The sequence below is a fragment of the Geospiza fortis genome, unplaced genomic scaffold (assembly GCF_000277835.1).
Source record: "Geospiza fortis unplaced genomic scaffold, GeoFor_1.0 scaffold491, whole genome shotgun sequence".
In the NCBI taxonomy this organism is placed as follows: domain Eukaryota; kingdom Metazoa; phylum Chordata; class Aves; order Passeriformes; family Thraupidae; genus Geospiza; species Geospiza fortis.
In genome coordinates, this window is record NW_005054390.1 from 2,898,305 (window position 1) to 2,906,733 (window position 8,429).

Sequence of the window (8,429 nt, forward strand, 5' to 3'; positions counted from 1 at the left end):
AAAAAAGATGATTCTGAGCAGAAATATATTTGGATACTTTTCAATTTATTATTTCACGTAGAATGTGACAATGAAAATATCTGGGATTGCATTTCCACACATACAGAAACCTGTAGAAATCTAAAGTTGATGATGAAAAGCAGATGCTACAGCATAATTATTATTGTTAAGTCGAATACAAAGATCACTTTTCTCTAATAATCCTAGAATAGAAAAGAAAGAAAGAAACAAAAACCTATTGGGGATTTTCAAATGAAAGAGATTTTAAAATAGGACAAATAATGCATTTTGATTAGGTCAAGGGAGCACAACCTGTATGAAAGCTGCTCAGGAAATTTTTTAATTCTAGATTTTTTTTTGCTTAGTACAGATTGCTCAGAAAAAAAGAATAACAGCAAGAACACAACAAAATAATAGTAATTTTAAAAAAATCAAAAAACTCAAACCACATTTCCTGGCCATTTTATTCCGTCAAATGGCCTCCAGCAGATATCATTATTTTTTTTACTACTTTGCCTCTTTTCTCCATAAGAATGAAGAATTGAAAACAAATGGCATAGGAAGCCAATTGCACTTTGTTCTACAAATGCAAAATATATTAATTTGAAATACTTCCCTTTTGAATTATTTCCCTTTTTCTCCAAGTAACAATTATTGTGTGCTGTTTATCCAATTATCACTGAGAAACTTAATTTTGCAGAAGACTTTCACAGATATGAGTAGCATGGTTAAGAATATTTGGTTACCCAGGTATAGTGACCTTCATATCTTTTGGCAGCTCTTGAAGATTTGCAGTCCATTGTACACTTTCTAGTTGATGCATTTGACAAAAGAATTTCCAACCTCACTGACTGATTGTTGCTTCAATGAATTGTCAGAGGACACTGGGTGTACATGGAAGAAGAGAAGTCAAATCAACCCTCTGTAGAGCCTACACACTGAAAAAACAGGCAAATTTTTGCAGCTTTTCAACTATAGCTGCCCAGCAGTCTTAGGAAAAAAAAAAAGAAAAACAAAAAATAAGGAAGATTAGGACAAATTGTGTAAAAAAGCCATTAGTATACCTTTTATTCATAGGGAGAAAGGAAAATTTCACAGAGTATGTGTGCATAAAACTGGAGAAATAGCTAAATTATTCAAAGGGGAACACAGGTTATCACTATATTAATGCGACAGTTCTACTTTTTTCCTTATTTTTTGTTAAGTACTCCATTTGGTATGCTAATGATGCCAGACCATAACTACTGATGTCAAATCTGAAATTAATGAGCTTTGCTGGGCATATTTCTGTTTGTGAAGGAATACCAAAGATTAATAAGACTTTTCATTAGGAATATTTCTATGAATGGTGTGCACACAAATTATACTAAAGGTTATAGGTAACGAATTATTGGAAACTCACTTTTATGACTTATCTGTACCTACAATTTTCAGAAATTTATAAACATATAAAAAAGTTAGCCAAATTTTCTCTCAAGGAGAAATTCTTGGCATATTCTTAAATACTTCTGCTAACAAATGTAGGATATGTCAGTAATAATGATGTAATGTTGATCAAACCTCTCACAGCACATTCCTACCATCACATGAATTTTTCAGGTTTCAAGACCTCATCAAAATATATTTCAAGTCTGATTTCTTTTGTTATAAACTTTAATATTCTAGTTACATGACAGTTTGGGAGTTGGTTACTAATGCATAAGTATGGTAACATCACAGTCAAAATGCACAAAAATTAAGTAAAAAAACCACACACTTCAGGAAAACCTAGATAGAGAAAAGTATCAGGTGTAATTTTATATTATTATGTTTTCTGATAAAGAAAAAACTCTTTATGGTTTTCTATCTCTCTGAAGAAGCCTGAGAATGCCATCTGGCAAGCCTCAGTTCCAATAAGTAAGGGAAAGCAACTCATGCTAAGACATAGACAGTGCACATGCATTCTCTTTGAACCCTTTCCATTGAGAACTGCTGATGCTTTGAGCTTTGCCTCACAGCATCACAGCATATTCCTTTTAATTTAAAAGAAAATCTTTCAAAACTAAGATCATGCAACAACCTGTAAGATTTTTTTCTGACTGTTAAATTGATGGGATGGATATCCTTATGTAATTTTACCCAAATGAAGGGCAAGTCGCACATATTTTTAGTTTATCTTTTTATCTTTTTGTTACTGCCAGTAATTCTGTAGCTACCTAAGTAAGAGTTACATCACTGCTCTACCTTATACTTATGTGCAAGAATTCAGAGTATGTTGTGCTTCATCAGACATTGAATACAGAACTAGTATTCAAACTAGTTCTACTAGTACTAGTACTAATACTAGAACTAGTAGGCTAAAACATAGATTAAAAATTTGTACAATAAATATTCTTATTTAAATCCTACTTAGAAAACCAAAAAATCATATACTAAAAATTAATATTCTATGTTAGATCTAAGTACAGTTAATTACAATATGCAGAACTTTTTTATTTTTTTTTTAACTAAAGACTGAAGAAAAACACATTTGACTAAAAGAACAAGCAGAGTGAGGAGAACACCAAACTACTTTAAATGCTGGTTTATGTAGTACAGGGTCTGGTGAGATTTTATGCCTTGCACCACAATGAAGGGTACATTTTAAGTGTGTAGGGGTGAGACAAAGAAAGAATGCGTCAAAGCTAGAGCAAACTTACTTTGCCTGACATACTCCCACATTGACTGTTAAACTGCTGCATGAGAGTCTAAAAATCACTTCGCTTTCAGACTAGAGTAGATGCGATTGTTCTTATGCAGTTACTTCTGCTGCAGTACCCTTAAGAATTACTGTTCCCACAAGACAGATTGGTGTACACTTTCAACCTGCTGCCACCAGAGGACCTTTATTCAGGTTGGTCACCTTAAATCAATCATCATCGTGAAGAAATTGAGCTGTCAACTATGAGAAGCTCACCAGCTGGGAGGACCACTCCGGAAATGTGAGCTCACCTTACCCACACAGTTTCCGTGATAATTGGAGAGCTAAATAATCCCACTTCCTATTAAGCCCATGAGTCCTCCTTTATGTTTACAGACAGTCACCCCAGCTGAAGCAGTTTCCCCTCAACCCACCTTTTCACTGCAAACAAAAAGCATATGCATTTAACATTTCAGTGCTGGACAGTGTAACACATTTTGCAAATGAGCTAGGTAACCCAAAACCAAATAAAAAGCAGCATCCTGGAGAAAGAGTGAGTTCTTGAATGCCATTGTGTACAGCTCTTATTTTTTAAATTCAAAAGAAAAGCAGAATGCACCATATGCACCAAAACATCACCTTACCTTTTGAGAAGCCATCCTGAAATATATGAAAAATTCAGTTTAAGCAGCTTTTCACAATGGGATGCAACACAAATACGGGACTGCCTGATGTAGAAAAACATTTTTTCTAAACCAAATATTTAGACAAAGCAGAGTACTGGGCCTGTAATATGTATCTATCTGTTAATTAGCAACTATATGAGCTCATGCTGCTTACAGCTGGAACAAATCCCCCACAGCATTCTCAGGAAAATCATCGGACTATGCAGAGCCTTCTTCATATTGCAAACATACACATCTAGAATTCTCTTTATCCAAACAAATCTCCAAAATCTTAATTTTACTTTCAACATAGTCTAAGTACATAATTTGGAAAGTATAATAGCATTCCAAAGAACTTTAAAGGCATTTGAAGTATGACTTTATTCAGGAAAACTTTAAAACATACTAGTATTTTTATCAATTTCACAGTGTTGCTGGCAGAATTTTTATAAAATTGATTTTAGAAACCAGATTCTGCAGTAGCTAATCAGTTAAAATTTTATTCAACTAGATCTTCATTTTATGTATTGACAAGAAAAACCCCACTTTTTAGAAGTGGCTACAAAGTTGCCAATACAGAAATATAGAATGTAAAGAATACAATTTCTTACACAATAGTCTTCACTTAATAAAGCATATTTAACAGAATAGAAATGTAAGATAAATAGGATCGTTTCTGCAACTATTGACAACAAATGAAAATAGATGAGTAATTCAGCCTTCATATTGACCATAAAAGTAGTAAATTTGCAGCAATTTTCTGTTTATTGCTAGCTTTTCTGTTATTGTCTAGTGCTGGATCTTACAAAAGAAGCTACTAGAATGGATAAACTGAAAATGAAACAGCATCTAAAAGCATTAAGAATGATTAAAAAAAATCTCCCAATATGCATTCCTTTTGCTTGTGTGTCTGTTTCCTTCTCGTAGTCATTATTATCAACTATATTTAATTCTCATTTGAGAATTAATTCATGCCTACTGCCTATTTCCTACTAGAATTTGTGTTTGCTACTAAGTATTTTTTATCACAATCAAATATGCCCAAAACCTTATAGTCTACCTGCACTTCTTGTCAATACTTTGTGACCCCATTTCTATCATTATGTTACCACTGTAACACAGTGTCCCTTGCCAACTTTGTCAGAGTTTGCTAGGATTATAGCTGCCGAACTTCAAGGTGGAAAGTCTACAAGAAAAAGGGATAACATAAAACCTCTTTAAGAAATTTCTAGTACTAATGACCTTATAATATATGTGTGGAAAACAAAACAAAATAAAACACCACATATACAGGCATTCTCCAGCTCAAGTACATTTGAATCTGAGCTCCTTCTATGGCTTTTTCACTTTTTTTTTTCTATTTGAAAGAACACCCTGAACGTCTCCTCCTCCTTAGCCATTTTGCACACATTCCTTATGGCTTCTAATGAAGAAAAAAACCTGCTTTCCTTGAGTACAGTTATCAAAATCCAAAACCCTAAATTATAGAACATCCATATAAATGTCACTGTTAAATTTATATTTGCTGGTTACGAGGTCTTTAAAGTGATAGTAAATCAATAGAGCTTACTCTAATTATGTGAGATTCAGGTACCAATCTGTTTTTGTACTAAACAACCTTTGGACTGATGAAAAGTATCAGTGACCTTTTCCTATATGCTGAACTCACTTGTTTTCCAATTAAGCCAACAATGTTTCAACAAAGCCAACTTTGTTTCTCCAACTAGTTACAGTACTTCAATTTTGTAGAATTATTACCCCTATGTACACAAAAGTTAGCAATGCTTTGTAAGTTCTTAAAAGAGCACAGACAAACCAAGCTGATTACAGCATCAGTGTATTACTTGATATTTATCACATTTCCCATTTTAAAATAGTTTGTGCTATCAAGCAGTGTGTTTGTGTACTGTCAGTTTCTTCAGCAAAGCCGCATTTAGCAAAGAACAAAGAAGGAAACATTGGCGTTATTTTTTCATCACACTTTATCACCACAAAGTTTGGTGGGAGTTCAGTATATTAAGTGATTAATATTGACAATGTTTGTTGGCTTTGGCTTCTGAAAACTAATGCAGGTATCTAGGATTTTACTAGCAAGAAATCTTAAATATGCACATGTCAGAGGAATTAATCATTGATTCCCTGTAGACTGCTTATATATTTCATCAGACTATTATCTGATCTGAATAACAAGAACAATTGCATAATAAACCACATTACTGCTGACACATGCAGCTTTGTTATATCAGTTATGTATTTGCACAGCAATAGGTGTTCTTAAAGTCCTCTCTTGTTTCTTCTGAATCAGATTGACCCAATTTGACATTTGCCTATGCCAAAAACTCATAATTGTACCTGAATATATAATCAAGTACAATATGTATCACATTTAATTGCCATGATTTGGCACAGGTCATTTCCCACAGTAGTAATTACAGCAAAAGTGGAGTATGTTTTGAGTACTTTTTCATATAGATTCTAAAGTATTGCCACAACACATCCTAGATTAAAGAAAATCCCAAAGACAAATTATGAAGGCTGTGCTCCAACTAATAAAGACACTGAGTACATAGGCATTTGAGCTAAACTAGACAACATAGTTCCTGTCTGGTTAGTCATATATATGGTTTTTAAATTTTTTTTTTTTTAAATAGACACACTGTTAGACATTCAACATTGCTGCATGTTTAGGGCCACCTAGCAGAACTGAAAGCTTAGCCTAATAAACTTCACTGCATGCAGTCTCAAAACATTTCATGCAAATTAGCTGGATATATTATTTTAATGTGCTGTCCACAGGGAGTACAATACAGCAATGAGCCATGTCAAATGTTACTAAGTCATTTAGGAAAAAAGTGAGTAAAAAGCGCTATTTTTTAACTGAAAGGTAAAGTCATAGTACTAAAACACTATCAGTAGGTTTCCTTACTAAGTCAGAAAATGTGTTATCCTTTAATTAAAAGTTCATGAGTTCATGGGGTATTTTTTCTGTCATAAATGGTAATTACCAAAAGACTTCTTTAATGCAATATGAAAGCCACCCTGATTCACTGTCTAAGAACTTGTACCCTATGCTTTGTAATTCCTCCCTAGCTCTAAGATTATGAATACCTGAAAGCAACTCTGAATGTCATCCATCTGCTACTGCAGATTTAGTCTTTCTTGCTTGTGTCACATTAATTTCCTAAGTAAATTTTGCTAGTTTTCTTTACTGTTGTGACATAAACTACTTTCTTTACTTTAGGAAGAAATGCATTTTATTTGACCCTGATAAACTTCCACTCCTAGTGACATTCATTAGTTGTGACTGATTTTAAATTACACCTGAAAGTGCAACATGAATTTCACATTTTGAAGTTTAATAAAATGCATTTGTAAGTTCATGTTTAATGGCTTCTAACAGCACTATTTTATTCTGATTAGGTGAACAGTAAAGACATAATATATATTTGAGTTTTATTGTTTATTTACAGTAGTCACTTATTATTCTTAATTTGTAGTGTAAAATAACACATATTTGCCAAGAATTTGTAAAGACACAATTTTAATTTATTTTAATTCAAATCCACATTGTCCCTACAACAGATACAACACATGCAGAATTTAAATCTAAGTCCATTTGGCTGGAATAGAGAAAAAATGCTGAAATGCTATTGATTTCTTTCAGTACATTCAAAAACACCTGACTCAACTGTATTTCTACTGACATAACACTGAGGTTTTATTTAGATATTAGCAAACATGAGCAAACATTTTCATTGTCATACCTGTCATTGTTATTTCTTTTCTCTACCTAGGAAACAGTTAACCCTGAACTACTAATACTAGCTGCCTCCCTTAGCAGAAAAGCAGCAAATGTCGATAACGGGTCCACTGTCCCAAGAGAAATAATGTCTGCAAAAGTTCTCTTTCCCAGATGCAGATATATTTAGTGCTAAACAACACCTAACAGCAGACACTTCATGACATACATTTATATGATCTTCATACCTTCTGTTAACTCTACAGCTCAGCCAGCAAACCTCAGTTCCACTGCTAATGACACCCTTTTAAATGAGTTTATCTTTTTGTTTTCCCTAGATCTTTCTCACCTATCGAAAACAGTGCCATCAGTACTTTTGAATATGCCCTATAAAAACCCTTAGAAAACAAAGCTGTTGTCTAGAACTGTCATCCTCATCAGAAGAAAAAATATACATACATTTTATACATACAGAACTTGATGAAAAATTTAAGAACTTCAGAGACACGGACTAAAAATGCTTACAATTGAATGCAGACCAAAATACACTCTTAGTATCTATAACTCAGACACATTTTATATTAAACTGAATGTCCTGTCACCTGCCATTGCTTTGCAGGTCAGACCATTCTGCAGACCCTTCCTGAGGGAGTATCTCTTTGTTTAGATTTTGTCTGTATTCTACCACATACCTACACCTGCACTGAAGTATGACATTATACAATACTTGCCACACTCAGTTACTTTAAGCAAGTATTCACCTTCAATTTTCTTCACTCATAAAAAACCAGCAAACCACTTAATGCACCTTCCCACTAAAAACAGTTCCAAGTTACCATGGCCAAGTTTCTCTCTGACCAGAACAGTAACCTGAAAACAGAAATGCATGCACATATATATATATATACACATGTATATACACACATATAAAGATGTATGTGTGTGTGTGTGTGCATATGAATGTGTGTGAATGCTAAGAAAAGGTCTGGACAAGCCCGAGAACATAGGAACTGTAAGCAAGCACAGAGAATTTACTTACTAATGCTGTCCACTCGGACCTCTTTGGAAACCTGAAGGAGTCTCAGCTTTCCCCTCCTGCCAGTCAGGCGCCGCGTTGTGCCCCTAGTCCACACAGGCCCAGAAGGAACTGCAAAGAGAGAGAAGCACATGCCCCATCAGGCAGTTCTGTTTTGATGGGATCCAGCTCCGCTGCCGCTAGCTCCTGGGGGGGTAACCCTGTTTTCAGAGCTGACTCCGACAAGAGTCATTCTTCCAAAGATTTTTTTTTTTTACAGTGATTTTAAATACCGAAATAAATAAATAAATAAAAGGCTTCCAGGGGCTCCTGCCCCTTAAAATTTGCGGG

General features: G+C 34.1%; 1 long non-coding RNA gene across 1 annotated transcript in view; it reads right to left on the reverse strand.

Moving 5' to 3' along the window:
* Window positions 1-8,214, reverse strand: part of LOC115948405 — a 471,151-nt gene extending 462,937 nt beyond the window's left edge. Inside the window, exon 1 of the long non-coding RNA XR_004082227.1 lies at window positions 8,103-8,214. This is a non-coding gene — a long non-coding RNA (uncharacterized LOC115948405). The remainder of the gene's footprint in view (window positions 1-8,102) is intronic.
* Window positions 8,215-8,429: the final 215 nt, after the last annotated feature.